The following is a 16,185-nucleotide window of genomic DNA, read 5'->3' on the forward strand; positions in this document are numbered from 1 at the left end:
TTGCTCAAAATCATGAGGTATTCAATCTTCCACAATATGCTACAATTATAGCTCAAAACCTCATGAAATGGCATGAATTCACATATGGTTGGTTAAATCAAGGGGAACATGAAAATCTACTCAATAAGCTTGCTTGTAGCTCAAGAAAGTGCATAATTCTAATGAAAACTAAAGAAAAAGACTAGCTAAAATGGGCTAAGATGACTTGTCATCACTAGGCTTTCCTTATGTTGAGAATCCAACCATATCCTAGCTCTATCTCTAACAACAAAAGGGAAAAGCATAAGTCTGTAGACCTCAGGATCCACTCCATTGGTCCTAACAGTGTCACATATATACAAGAATTCAGATAAGAACTGATGTGGATCTTCCAGTGGAAGTCTATGAAACTTGCAATTCTGTTGTATTAGAGAGACTAACTGAGGCTTTAGGTCAAAGTTATTAGCTCTAATGCCAGGTCTAGAGATATTTCTGCCAAAGAAATCAGAAGTTGGTGCAATGAAGTCACCAAGAACCTTCCTTGCACCTCCTCCATTATTTGGCTCAGTTACCATATTTGTGTTTTCAGCTTCTTGTTCGAATAGCTCTGTGAGGTTTCCTCTGGAATATTGTGCTTTAACTTGTTGTAAACGCTTCCTTAGGTTCCTCTCAGGTTCAGGATCAAGATCTAAGAGAGGTTCTGTATCCTTGTTCCTGCTCATAAACAAGAAAAAGAAAACAAGATAGAAGAAGAATGGTAGCTCTCTGTTCAAGAATAGAGGACACCCTGTGAGATGTGAAGAAGAAAGAAGAATGAAGATAGAGGTAGGAGATGAAGAATTCAAATAAAAGGGAAGAAGGATTCAAAAATTAAGAAGTAAAAAGAGAAACTAGAATTAAAATATTATGTTTTTATTTTATTTATTAATTGAATTCGAAAATAAAAGCTAATTAACTAAGAAGATTTGAAAATTAAATAATGATTTTCGAAAAAAAAAGAGAGAGAAATAGAAGGGAAGTTTTCAAAACTAGAAGAGAGAGGAATTAGTTAGGAAGTTTTGAAAAAGAAGAGAGAGAAAACAAGTAACTAATTAAGAAAGCTTTGAAAATAAGATAAGATAGAAGATTTGAAAAAGATTTGATTTTGAAATTTGAAATTTGAAAAATGAATTTTAATTAAGATAAGATAAGATTTTGAAAATTGAATTTTAAATTTTGAATTTTGAATTTGAAACAAGATAAGATAAAGATTTGAAAAGGACCAATTTGTAACAAGAACAATTTTCTAAAACTCAAGACAGACCAAAAGTACCAAAGGGACCAAAGATAAAAAGAGACACCAAACTTAAGGATTGACACAAGACTCAAACAAAACACACTTTTTTTTTTTGAAAAACTTTTTTTTATTTTTTCGAAAAAGGGAAACAAAAGACTCAAAACAAAATTAAAAAGTACCTAATCTAAGCAACAAGATAATTCGTTAGTTTGTCAAATCCGAACAATTTCCGGCAACGGCGCCAAAAAGCTTGGTGCGCGAAATAAGAACTCGCACAACTGAACCAGTAAGTACACTGGGTCGTCTAGGTAATACTTGAGATGAGTCAGGGTCAATCCCACGGAGATTGTTGTTTTGAATCAAGCTATGGACACCTTGTAGATCTTAGTCAAGTGATTAGAAAAGATGGTTTGTTGAGATAAACGCATAAAACATGAATATGGATGAAATTACTTAATTTGAGTAAAAATAGTGATAAGAGAATGGTTGAGGCTTCGGAGATGCTTCATCCTTATGGATCAACCTTTCCTACTGTCTTTCTCCAATTGTGAGTGATTACTTCCATGGCAGGATGTAAGTGATCAACGCCGGTTTAATGGCCGCCAATATGAATGAGGATGAATCTCCTGCAATTCATCCCCTTGATGATCCTACTCAAGACGCCACAGACAATGTCGAATCTTCTGGATTAGAGAATTCTACGCCTTTGGTTCTAGCCTCTACCATAAAGACCCTAATCTCCCCATACCTCAGCTGAACTGATGTTTCAAGAAGTCCCCAACGAAGTCGTGGATTAACCGTCTAAGAGATGTATAATCAAGCTGGTGGTTCAGTGATCTCCTGTTAAGGACTCACACTGAACCCATGTAGAATGAAGATGAGTGTCACGGATCATCCCATTCATAAGGTTGAAGAACAAATATACATCTTAGAATAGAGTCACACACGAATTGAATAGAACAGTAGTACTTTTATTAATCCATGAAAATCAGCAGAGCTCCTAACCTTAACCTAGGAGGTTTAGTGACTCATATTGATAGAAAAATACAATGGTAAACGTGAAAGTGGGCAAGAGTCCTTAACAAGGGTGAACTCTTGTCTATAGATACTAATCTAATGACTAAGGATTACAAAAATAAGATAAACTAAGTTGACAGTGCAAAAATTCACTTCTAGGGCCCACTTGGTGAGTGTTTGGGCTGAGTTTGAGTGTCTCCCACATGCTAATATCCCTTAGGGGTGTTGAACGCTGGCTAGGTACCCTCTTTTGGGCGTTGAACTCCAGTTGCTCCCCTGTGGGCGCTGGACACCAGGAATGGGGCTGGTGGCTGGCGTTGAACGCCAGTTTTGGGCCTTCAATTCCGAAACAAAGTATGTACTATTATCTATTTCTGGAAATCCCTGGATGTTAGCTTTCCATAGCCGTTGCGAGCGTGCCATTTTAACTTCTATAGCTCCAAAAAAGCTCTTTCAAGTGCATGGAGGTCAGATTCTGGCAGCATCTGTAGTGCTTTTTCTGTCTCCGAATCAGACTTTTGTTCAGCTCCTCAATTTTAGCCAGAAAATACCTAAAATCACCATATAAAATCTAAAAATATGAATTTTGCACTAAAACCTATGAAAATATAATAAAACTTAAATAAAACATAGTAAAAACTATATGAAAGTAATGCCAAAAAGCGTATAAAATATTCGCTCATCAGCCGTCAGCGGCTACGTGTTCGTCTTAGAATCCTCTTTAAAACCCACAAGACAATTCGGTAAGAAACTTGAGTTTTCTAGCCCAGATCTTCTCACCTCAGTTTCAAAATTTGTTGATTCTTGGTGTTGATTTAGTGATGTATATGTGATATTAAATTAAATTATATGTTATGGAGGCAAACCGATGAAATCGGTGGTCAATTGATGGTGTTAGAAGTTTGAGGTCGGACAATTGTTGCTGAAATTCTGTTTGAAAGAGGTTTGGAGCTTTGGGTATTTGCGGAATGGCAATAATTTATGTTATTCCGTGCATTAGCAAGAAATCGGCCAAAGTATGGTTTTAGTTTCTTGTATTTAACATGTAATGTCTCGTGAAAACATAGATTAGATGGCCATAGGATAGGTTGGAATGTATGTTTATGCTAATGATAGTGGCCTTGATGAGACTTGATAAATTTTGATGATTTATTATGGATAATTGTAAATAACGAATGTTGATAAGTTGAGAATTGATATATGATGACGAATTATTTGAATTTGAAGGAAAAAATTGGAATTCGAGTGATTAGTTATGATATGAAGATAGATATGTGTATTGTTGAATATTTGATGTTGGATTATCAAGAGAAGAAAGTGAATTGAATTGTGAAGCTAAGGTTGATTGTTGAAGTTGAAATGTATATTGATTTGGATGTGGAAGGTTGACCTGATTGAGAAGGTTGAGGTAAGGGTTTGATAGATTTTTTGGGATGTGTTTCTGTGATTTTGTATATGTTGATGTTGATTTTGAGTATAGGAAATTGATATTAAATGGTGAATTGATGAAAATAGAGGTTAGAGTATTTTGTGAAAATCTTATTTTTGGCCAAACTTCGGTGAGCCATAACTTAGCTTCCGGACTCCCAAATTATTTCAAACCTATTTCAAATGAAAATTTGATTCATGAAGTTTACGCTATTTGAAAAACCTATGCGCGTCGGAAGTTTGGAGTACAAAGTTAGAAATTTTGCAGCATTAAGCATTTTTGCTGTTATGTATAACTTGCGTACGTGACCACTGTACACGATGCGACCAACCTATTCGGGTTGGGTATCTTGCGTATGTGAGTAGAGTGCTTGCGTACGCGAGCATTGAAAATTGTACGCCCACGCGTACGCGTGACCCCTGTTTTTAGCAAGCGGGATTTTTGTGTTTTAAACATGATTTTAAACCTCTAAACTTCTATTTTCATTCTTTTAGCCCCTAAAGATTAGTTTTAATTATAGTAATGAGATTAGGCTATGGAAAGGAAGGTTACTTGGAAGTAAAGAAGGTCTAGAGTAATTGAATTGAGATGTTAATGATGAGATTGGGGATGACTGTGTGTGGCCAGAATGGTCGAGATTTGTGTGTGGCGGAAATGGTCGAGATGGCAAGGTCTGGGTGCGATCCCACTTGCGTATTAACTTGAAAATATGTTCGGATGGCAAGTTGAGGACAGAAGTTCCCTCTCTTGTCGTGATGAGGGTGTGGGAAATGTGGAAAGGCACTCTCCTTCCTATTATTTCTCCCATATTCTTCCCAGATTGCAAGGTGGAAGGGCACGCTCCTTCGATGTAGAAAGGCACTCTCCTTCGTATATCCTCCAGAAGAAGGTGGAAAGGCACACTCTTTCGATGTGGAAAGGCACTCTCCTACGTTTATGCTCCTCCTAGAGATGCGCAACTGATGCCAAGGCATCTTAGGCTAGTTTCACTAGTATTTTTCTGTTAAGTTTTAGTGGTTTTATGCATTTTCTTGAGCTTAAAGTAACCAAGAATGGTTAAAAGAATAACAAAGCAATGAACCATCCAAACAATATGATTTTGATGCAAATTCCATGAGTTTTAGTTATATTACTTGAATGCTATGAATGGAAGATTTCTCATGAAATTTTGCAAGACTTTGATGCATTTGTTTGGATGATTTCAGGGAAGAAGAACAACACCAAACTTAATACTTGCTTGTCCCTAAGCAAGTCCTGAGTTATTTAAGAAGAAAGTATGAAACAGAAAGCAATTACATTGGCTATATTAGCAAGCATTAGAAGTTCCTCAGAAGGGTTTTATGCAGAAAGTTGCAGCATCACTTTTTCATTCTTATCAGGTAAGATTATCACTTTTTCATTGCATCCATCAAACACTGCTATGGCCTCTTGTTATTCTTATGTCCTTGGCACTTTTCTCTTCTTTGTTTTTCTTTTCTTTTTCTTAGAGCTCCTTTGCTCCTTGTTTGCTTAGTGTCATGTGTTGCACAAGCCTTTGGCATTTTCTTTTTCTTATCAGTGCACTACACATATCCACTTTAGGCATTTTAGTTCACATTTCTTCTTGAGACATTGGTGCCCAGCACCTCTTTGTGTGACTAAATGTTTTGTATTTAGGTTGCTCTTGATAATGGACTTTTGGTTGATAATCCCGGATTAGTTAACCCAAGTTACCAAGTGTTGAAACACTCCTCAGAACCTATTCATCCAAGCATATCCTTAATACATAAACACCACAGGCATTTGTCTCAGAAGTTCAAACCATTGGTGCCTAGCTTATTTTCTCAATTTTTTTTGCTTTTTGGTTGCCTTTTTTCAGTGGCTTTTTCTTCTTCTTTTTTTCTTTCTTTTTCATGGCCAAAGACATTTATTCATCAAGATCCATAGACAGTTTTCAATTTCTACATAAAAAATGATAATTCTACACTCTATGTCCAGTGATCTGACTTAAACAATCAAGCATGCATACCACCACTTAATTCTACTTGATTTGTCACTAATTGAGCCAAGTTACTTTTGTTCAAACTTTTCTTTTATTTTTGGAAACAGAACAAGCATGACAAGCACTTGTTTAAGAAGTGAAGTTATATCCAAACATCTAGGCATTCACTTTATTCAAAGCAATAAACAGACACTCATGCTAAAAAAAAAAACTCCACATAACACTTAAATGACTTAAGATGAAAACAAGTTCATAAAGACAATTCACCAATTATCATTTGATTATTAAGGAACGAGACCACCTCTTATTTATTGCTTGGTTCTTCTTAATTCTTGGGATCCTGCTTCTTCTTGCTTCCTGCCTCTTTTTGACCACTTGTGCTTCCTTTGTCTTTTCTTATGAGCTTTTTCCAGAATCCAGCCTTTTTCATCGTTTCTTCCACTCCTTTTTCAAGGATCATTGCCTTGTTTATTTCTCCTTCTTTCCTCCCTTTGAAATACTCATCAAAAGCTGGGAATGCTGGGTCCATCTTGTGTAGATGTTCCCCTATGTAGTTAAGCTTGATTTGCGAACTGATGTTGTAATCAGCTTGGACTGAGTATCTTGCATTCTGTAAAGTGGTGGCTTCCTTGATTGCCAAGACATTGGCATCTTGGTGCTGGCATATGTGGCTGAAGGATTCTTGTAAGTGTAAATTCTGTTCCCTTTGCAGATCTAAGAATCTTGATTCAAAGTTCCTTTGCATATCCATCATTTTTAGGTGAAAGTCCTCTTGTCTCTCCTGAGACCTCATGTATTGTTGAGACATTCCTTCCATGATTTCCTGCATTCTGCTCATATCCATGGGGTCTCTGGGAATTCGTTGTCTTCTTTCTGGAATTGCTTGCTCTTCTTGCTCTTCTTCTCTGTCTTCTCCTTCCTGTCCTTCTTGTTCTGCTTCTTGCTCGGCTTCCACTTGTTGCCCTTCTTCATTTCTTCTTCTTGTATGTCTTGGAGGAGTTGGGCCAAGAGTCATTCTGTACGCAGTTATGGCCAATCCAGGATATAGCCAATTAGGTCTTTCATCCTCAAGTGGTACTTGGGCATCGATGCATAGTCTAATGATGGTGCTAGGGAAGTGGAGCCAGGATTCAGGGTCACTTTTCTCACTAAACTCTTGTATCTGTTCAGCAATGAGTTTATGAACTTTGATCTCCCCTCCCACCATAATGCAATGTAGCAAGATGGCTCTTTTAGGGACTATTTCTGAAGAGTTTGCAGTGGGTAGGATGGATCTCCTAACTATTGCATACCACCCTTTAGCTTCAGGTGTTAGGTCTCCCCTTCTCAAGACTCTTGGAGCCCCTCTTGTTTTTCTCACCTATTCAGCTCTGATGGCACAAAGATCTTCAGCAATAGTCGTGTAGTCAGGTTCTCCTATCATCCTTTCCTCATAACTCGCTTGGCTGAAATGTATGTTTTTCAGGCCAAGAGTTTTCATGATTGCCTTGGGGCTGAAGTCAACTTCCACCCCTCTCACATAGCTTTTGTATGTGGGTTTCTTGGTTGAGTCTTCCCTCACTGCATTTGCATAGAACTCCTTCACCAAGTTGATGTTGATTTTTGTGATTGGCTTAGTCAGGAGCTCCCACTTCCTCTTTTTGATCTTCTCCCAAACACCTGGGAACTCATCCTTTTCAAGGTCAAAGGGAACCTCAGCTAGTACCGTTTTAGGTCTCATCCATTCGGCTTGAATCTCATGGAAAACTGATCTGTATCTCCATGCATCGAATTCCCTGTTTTCCTCCATTGGCTGCTTGTCTTTTCTTCTTTTGTGGCTAAATGAAGCTGCCATTGGTTCTTTAGTTTTGGTAAGTGACAAGCTAAAGTTGACAAGGTGAAGCAAGAAGTGTTGTTGGAAGTGTGGGGAGGTTGTTTTCGGCAAGAGATAGTTTATGCTATGATGAAGGAAATGTGCATGAAGGAGATTTGGTGGTGTTGAACTTGTTCCCCAAGTGGTTCTTTATAGTGCCCGTAAGTGCAAAATGGACGGCTAGGGTGATTTGTGAAGGGTGGCTTGATGGTAAATATATGAATTAGGGAGAAGGACGAATTGCTTTTCATTTTCTTGGAAGTATTCTGGGTGCATTAGGTTGTACATGTAGCTATCGTTTCTTGCAGAACTTCCTTTTCCCATGTGTTAGTTTCAAAGACTTGTGAATTTTCTTTTTGACCAAGCACCGTACCTCCCTTTGTCTTTTTCCTCCATTTTTGTCTTTTCTTTTGTACCTGCACAAACAAACAATTTTGCTATCATTTTTCGGTCCATGTGAATTATGAATAGTACTTGCACATGTAAATCAATGATTGTCTTTATGAGCTTATAGCCGTGACTTCTACATGTATGCACACTTATTATTTGGACACCAAACTTAGTGTTTGGTCAAGTCTCCTGATGACATGAAATCCATATTGGTTGTCCTTAATGAATGTGCTTAATTCTAATAAATCATAGTCACCTTGGCTCTTTGATTCTAAACAAATTTACTACCCTAAGTAATTGAAACCAAAGCATTAAAACATGCGAATGGTATACTTGTCATGAATTTCGAAATCCAGAGGAACTTCTTGCCTTTCATGAACCGTGTTCAAAGAGGAACACCAAACTTAATCTTTGGTTGTGCACTTTGAATGAAAAATTGAATGCATTTTGAATAAAATTTGGGGTGCCTTCAGGCACACCAAACTTAGAGACAAATTGCATTTTACATGCAATGTTTAGTGCACTCTTTCAGCAGTTGTCCTGAGGATTCAAGTTCATGCATAAGAAACCATGTTTTATTAGATGCACAACAAAACAAAAAAGGTAAGGATATTAAAAACATGGGTTGCCTCCCATGAAGCGCTTCTTTAACGTCACTAGCTTGACGGTTGTCCCTTGTTAGGGTGGATTGTAGTGCTTGACGTCTTCTCCTCTCACTATGAAAACGTCCCCACTTGATTCATTCATGGCCTCTAAATGTTCCATAGAAAGAACTTTCCTGATTGTGAACACTTGAGGGAGCTGGGAAGGAATGGTTTTGAGGCCAGGTGGGATTGGCAGATAATGACTTGATATCACGTTATCTCCCGGAGAAAAACCTTCAGTGGGAATTTTCTTGTTTCTCCACCCTCTTGGCAATTTCCCTATCATTCTTCCCTTTCTCTTGAGGATTTCTTCATTGACCCTTATGTCAGGAGGATCCTTCTGATCTGTTTCCATTGATTCTTGTGGCTTTAACTCTTGCAACTCTTGTTTGCCTTCCAAGGACTGTTTTAGAGTTTCAGCTGCTGGATTACTTTCCTCAAAACACAGATGGCTACTATTATCCTTAGGCTTTTCAGGTTCTGGTTCAGGCTCAGATGCAGGTTTGAAAACTTTGAAAATGAGCTGTTCATCATGTATTCTCAGAATTAGCTCTCCTTGTTCTACATCTATGAGTGCTCTAGTAGTGGCTAGAAATGGTCTGCCCAGAATGATAGGGTGTAAGTAGCTTTCCTCCATGTCCACAATGACAAAGTCTGTGGGGAAATAATAATCCCCCACTTTCACCAGCACATTTTCAACTACCCCTTCAGCTCGCTTCTGAGTTTTGTCAGCCAGTTGTATGATTACATCAGTGGATCTCACCTCATTCAGTTGTAGCCTCTTCATAAGAGTTAGAGGCATCACATTTATGCTAGCTCCTAAATCACAGAATCCTCTGTCAATTTTTGTTTCCCCTATGATGCAAGGGATATGAAAACTTCCTGGGTCCGTTTTCTTAGAGAGTGTGTCCTTCTTGATGAGAGCACTGCATTCTTTGTTCATTGTTACCGTTTGTCCTCCCTTCAAAACTCTTTTCTTGCTTAACAATTCCTTTAAGTACTTGATGTGTGTAGGCATTTGATGGAGAATCTCAAGAAAGGGAATATTGACATGGAGAGAGTTAAATGTCTCTAAAAACCTTGAATAGGTTTTCCCTTTTTCACCTCCTCCTAACCTCTGAGGAAATGGTGCTTTTGGTTGGTATATTTCCAGCATGCCTTTTTGCAGTTCCTTGGCTTGCTCAGTTCCACTTTCCTGCTTAACTTCTTCCACACCTTCCTTCAAGATTTCTGGCTCCTGCTCTGAGGGCCTGATTCCTTCTTCTTCTGAAACTTCCTTCAATATGGTGATGGCCTTGCATTCTTCCCATCTCACTCTCTTTTGTTCCCCTTTAGGATTCTTTTCTGTGTCACTAGGGAACACTGCAGTTGATTTGACGGCCTGTTGAGATAGCTCTCCTACTTGAGACTCCATCCTCTTGAGTTTTTCACCATGGTTTCTTAAGGTAGCTCTCACATCATCCCTGAAGCTTTTCAATTCGGTTATGTCTTGACTCATGGTTGCCATCATTCCTTCTATCCGGTTTAATTGATCTTGAAATTGTTGGTTCGGATTAAGTTGAGTAGGTTGATTATTTTGGCTATGATATGATGGTTGGGGGTAAGTGTTTTGTGTGGTTTGGTATGATCTTTGGTTGGAGTTTTGGTATGTGGAATTGTTATGTTGGTTGTGGTTGTAAGGTTTGTGGTTTTGTGGTTGGGTTTGTTGGTTCCCCCACCCAAAGTTTGGGTGATTTTTCCATCCTGGGTTGTAAGTGTTGGAGTGTGGATCATATGATTGCCTTTGTTGGTTTCCCACATAGTTGGCCTCTTCCCAATCACCTCCTTCAATGCTTACTTCCTCTTGATCTTGTGTGTGAATTGCAGCCACTTGCTTTGTTTCTAATTGCCTGGTAAGCTCTACTAGTTGCTTGGCAAACACCTTGTTTTGGGCTAGAATTGTATCAACATGGTTCAGCTCCATGACTCCCTTAGTGTTGTGCCTTTCTGATGCATAGTAGTACTCATTCTCAGCCACTGTCTCAATCACTTCAATGGCCTCTTCCACAGTCTTTTTCCTGTTCAATGAACCTCCTGATGAATGGTCTACAGCCTTCCTTGATTCATAAGAGAGTCCATCATAGAAAATATGCAATTGCACCCAATCATGGAACATGTCTGGTGGGCATTTCCTTGTCAAATCCTTGAATCTCTCCCATGCCTCGTAGAGAGTTTCACCATCTTGTTGTCTAAAAGTTTGAACCTCAGATCGAAGCCTATTGACCTTTTGTGGGGGGTAGAAACGTGCCAGAAACTTGCTTTCCACCTCATCCCATGTTGTTAGACTCCCCCTTGGGAATGATTCCAGCCACTTAGCTGCTTTGTCCCTAAGTGAAAATGGGAACAAAAGCAGTTTATAGGCATCTTCCTAGACTCCATTGGACTTCACAGTGTCATAAATTCTCAGGAATTTTGTGAGATGTTGGTTGGGATCTTCATTAGCACTTCCACCAAATGAACAATGATTCTCCACCAGTGATATTAGCTGTGGTTTGAGCTCGAAATTGTTGGCCTGAATGGGTGGTTTCTGGATGCTGCTACCACAATTCCCAGAGGTTGGGTTTATGTATGAACTAAGAACCCTCCTCTCAGGAATGGCATTGTTTCCATCAGCTCTCTCATGGTTGTGAACTTCTCTATCCATGTTGAGATCTAGAGCTTCCTCAAAATTGTCCTCAGATTCTCCTTCAGATTCTTCTTCTCCCAGTATTCTCTTCCCTCTTGCTTCCTTTCTAAGTCTATGAAGGGTCCTCTCTGGTTCGGTATATGGAGGAGTTGATGTCTCTCCTCTCCTACCTGTCATACAAGAACACAGCACAGGCAACAAACAAGTGAAATACTCTTGGTTAATGGAAGAGTATGGTTAGAGCAATTGAGGAATTAATTCAAACAGTTAGTGAGTCAGTGAGTTAGTTGCTTGAATTTAAAGGCATAAAGAAAGAAAGCATGTAACCGAGTGCAGAAATTAAAATTCAACAAATAACTTGTACTGAATTATTCAAAACAGAAAAAAAAATGCTCAATCTAGTTAACTTCCAATTTGAGAATTGTCAATCGAAAACCAATCCCCGGCAACGGCGCCATAAACTTGGTGCGCATAAACTAGTTATGCTACGATTTAGGAAATTACACGATCGGCAAAATTCCTTCCGGCAAGTGCACCGGTTATCGTCAAGTAAAAACTCACAATAGAGTGAGGTCGAATCCCACAAGGATTGGTTGAGTGAGCAATTCGGATTAGAAGTGTGTTCTAGTTGAGCGGAATCAAGATTGAGATGAGAATTGCGGAATGTAAAATTGGCGGGAAAAGTAAATGACAAGAAATTGAAATGGCGGAATCTTAAATTGCATGAATTAAAGAGCAGAAACTAAATTGCTGAAATTAAAAGGGAATGGGGGTGATTGCATGAATTGAGTTGCAGAATGTAAAGAGAAGATGGAAATCAGAATTGGGGGATTCATTGGGTTATAGGAGATATTGAGATCTCCGAATCAAAACATGTTTATCTCTTCCTCAAGCAATGCGTTCATTGAATTTTGCTTGGCAATCTTATATGATTGGATCCCAATCCCTTGGCTCACCAATTCTCTCTAAAAATGAACAAATTCCCAATCCCTTGGTTTAAATGTTCATAAGAAGAGATGATGCTCGATCACTGATTATACCACACAGTTTCATGAACCACAATTTGGTAGGATTACATGTCACAATATCCATCCAAACCCCAATCCAATTCACTGTGAGAAAGCTTCTCTAGCATGAATCCTCCATTCCTTTCCCAAGGTTCCGAAGGATTCCAATTATGGGTAGTTTCTTTCCCAAGACAACTACCCAATGGAATTAGATCGAGAAGCTTTCTAACAAAATTCAAGAGAAAAGATTGAAGAAGAAGATAAACTATTATTGATTCATTGAATTACAATAGAGCTCCCTAACCCAATGAAAGGGGGTTTAGTGAGTCATAGCTCTGAATTCAATTACAAAGATATGAAAACTAGCTAAAAGTGAAAGTAAAGTCCCTCCTAACTTAAATTCTATCCTATTTATACACTTTCTATATTGAGCTTCTGTTGTGTTTCTTGGGCTTTGAGGCCTCTCCATGCTTTCCTTTTGCCTTGGGTTTATGATCCATAATCTTGATGAGGCTGTTGATCCAAGTTCTGTAACATTTATTGAGCCAACTTAGTGATAATCAAATAATAATACATGACTCAACAAATTGAAATTTCAGACTCATCAATCCTTCAGGCCCAATCCCATAAACCATGATATTCAATTGGGTTTCATGCCAGAGTAAGTTTAAGTTAATGTTTGTGCTCAAAGACTAACTTAAACCGCAATATTTTTGGCCCAGAAACCTTTTCCAAGAGTGGCGTTTAAGTTGTAGTTTAAGCTTAAACTGCAGCTTAAACGCCAGACACTTCCAGTGAAGCCTTTTGTAGAAGCACGTTTAAGCTTTAGTTTAAGGTTAAACTGAAGCTTAAACGTGGAAATGGAAGAAGGCAGCCCTGGAGAGTCATGTAGTCGAACACGTTTAAGCTTCAGTTTAAGGTTAAACTGAAGCTTAAACGTGGAGATAGGAAGGGCAGCCCTGGAGGTCGAACACGTTTAAGCTCCAGTTTAAGGTTAAACTGGAGCTTAAACGTGGAAGCTGAGAAATGTAGCCCTGGAGGTGTCGAACACGTTTAAGCTCCAGTTTAAGGTTAAACTGGAGCTTAAACGTGGAAATGGAGAAAGCAACCCTGGAGGAAGAACTTGGTCGAACACGTTTAAGCTCCAGTTTAAGGTCAAACTGGAGCTTAAACGTGGAAATGGCTCCCTGGTGCACTTCCCATTTCTGGCGTTTAACCTCCAGGGCTGCCCTTCCTATCTCCACGTTTAAGCTTCAGTTTAACCTTAAACTGAAGCTTAAACGTGTTCGACTACATGACTCTCCAGGGATGCCTTCTTCCATTTCCACGTTTAAGCTTCAGTTTAACCTTAAACTAAAGCTTAAACGTGCTTCTACAAAAGGCTTCACTGGAAGTGTCTGGCGTTTAAGCTGCAGTTTAAGCTTAAACTACAACATAAACGCCACTCTTGGAAAAGGTTTCTGGGCCAAAAATATTGCGGTTTAAGTTAGTTTTTGAGCACAAACATTAACTTAAACTTACTCTGGCATGAAACCCAATTGAATATCATGGTTTATGGGATTGGGCCTGAAGGATTGATGAGTCTGAAATTTCAATTTGTTGAGTCATGTATTATTATTTGATTATCACTAAGTTGGCTCAATAAATGTTACAGAACTTGGATCAACAGCCTCATCAAGATTATGGATCATAAACCCAAGGCAAAAGGAAAGCATGGAGAGGCCTCAAAGCCCAAGAAACACAACAGAAGCTCAATATAGAAAGTGTATAAATAGGATAGAATTTAAGTTAGGAGGGACTTTACTTTCACTTTTAGCTAGTTTTCATATCTTTGTAATTGAATTCAGAGCTATGACTCACTAAACCCCCTTTCATTGGGTTAGGGAGCTCTATTGTAATTCAATGAATCAATAATAGTTTATCTTCTTCTTCAATCTTTTCTCTTGAATTTTGTTAGAAAGCTTCTCGATCTAATTCCATTGGGTAGTTGTCTTGGGAAAGAAACTACCCATAATTGGAATCCTTCGGAACCTTGGGAAAGGAATGGAGGATTCATGCTAGAGAAGCTTTCTCACAGTGAATTGGATTGGGGTTTGGATGGATATTGTGACATGTAATCCTACCAAATTGTGGTTCATGAAACTGTGTGGTATAATCAGTGATCGAGCATCATCTCTTCTTATGAACATTTAAACCAAGGGATTGGGAATTTGTTCATTTTTAGAGAGAATTGGTGAGCCAAGGGATTGGGATCCAATCATATAAGATTGCCAAGCAAAATTCAATGAACGCATTGCTTGAGGAAGAGATAAACATGTTTTGATTCGGAGATCTCAATATCTCCTATAACCCAATGAATCCCCCAATTCTGATTTCCATCTTCTCTTTACATTCTGCAACTCAATTCATGCAATCACCCCCATTCCCTTTTAATTTCAGCAATTTAGTTTCTGCTCTTTAATTCATGCAATTTAAGATTCCGCCATTTCAATTTCTTGTCATTTACTTTTCCCGCCAATTTTACATTCCGTAATTCTCATCTCAATCTTGATTCCGCTCAACTAGAACACACTTCTAATCCGAATTGCTCACTCAACCAATCCTTGTGGGATTCGACCTCACTCTATTGTGAGTTTTTACTTGACGATAACCGGTGCACTTGCCGGAAGGAATTTTGCCGATCGTGCAATTTCCTAAATCGTAGCATAACTAGTTTATGCGCACCAGCAACCTAAAGACCAATGTCCAGGTTAGTGATGAGCGGATAATTTATACGCTTTTTAGCATTGTTTTTAGTATGTTTTTAGTATATTTTAGTTAGTTTTTATTATATTTTTATTAGTTTTTATTTAAAATTCACTTTTCTGGATTTTACTATGAGTTTGTGTGTTTTTCTGTAATTTCAGGTATTTTCTGGCTGAAATTGAGGGACCTGAGCAAAAATCTGATTCAGAGGCTGAAAAAGGACTGCAGATGCTGTTGGATTCTGACCTCCCTACACTCGAAGTGGAGTTTCTGGAGCTATAGAAGCTTAATTGGCACGCTCTCAATTGCGTTGAAAAGTAGACATCTTGGGATTTTCAGCAATATATAATAATCCATACTTTGCTCAAGCTTTGATGGCCCAAACTGGCGTTCCAATTCAGCATAGAAATTCTAGCGTCAAAACGATAGAACTGGCATAAAAGCTGGAGTTAAACGCCCAAACTGGCACAAAAGCTGGCGTTTAACTCCAAGAAAAGTCTCTATACATGGAAGCTTCAATGCTCAGCCCAAACACACACCAAGTGGGCTCGGAAGAAGATTTCTTTATTAATTACCTATTTCTGTAACCCTAGGCTACTAGTTTTCTATAAATAGGACCTTTTGCTATTACACACACACACACACACACACAGACTTTCATATATCTTTTGATCTTTATGGCTCTGTTTGGTTAATGTCTATGTCCATCAGAGACATGGACACGGTGGTACATGTACACCGTTTAGTTGCTGAGACATAAAATTTTAAAAGACACGGTTACACACAGATGCACATAAAAGACATGTATTTAGTGTATCTCTCTCAAGCTGTGACACTAAGACATAACCCATGAGACACAGATTTTTCCAATTCTATCCCTAATTATTTTTTAAAATTCCAACCATTATCCTTTATCTTTAACACTTGAGTTGTTTTAGTCTGGGAATAAAATGGACTTTTGAATTAAATACATGTGTCTTGTGTATTATCACCAAACATGTTATAAAATTTGTGTATCTTTGTGTTCATGTGTATTTATGTCTTTGTGTCTATGTCTCTATTTTTTTGAGACAACAACCAAACACTGCCTATGTTCACGTTTCGGGAGGCTGGCCATGCGGCCATGCCTAGACCCTGTACTTATGTATTTTCAACGGTGGAGTTTCTACACACCATAGATTAAGGTGTGGAGCTCTGCTG

General features: G+C 38.5%; 1 non-coding gene across 1 annotated transcript; it reads left to right on the plus strand.

Moving 5' to 3' along the window:
• Nucleotides 1-10,721: 10,721 nt before the first annotated feature.
• Nucleotides 10,722-10,825, plus strand: LOC148565136 (small nucleolar RNA R71). Its single transcript, XR_015883915.1, has one exon. It is a non-coding gene; the product is annotated as a small nucleolar RNA R71 (small nucleolar RNA).
• Nucleotides 10,826-16,185: the final 5,360 nt, after the last annotated feature.

This window comes from Arachis ipaensis, chromosome B5 (assembly GCF_059453495.1).
Source record: "Arachis ipaensis isolate K30076 ecotype BB chromosome B5, ASM5945349v1, whole genome shotgun sequence".
NCBI lineage: Eukaryota > Viridiplantae > Streptophyta > Magnoliopsida > Fabales > Fabaceae > Arachis > Arachis ipaensis.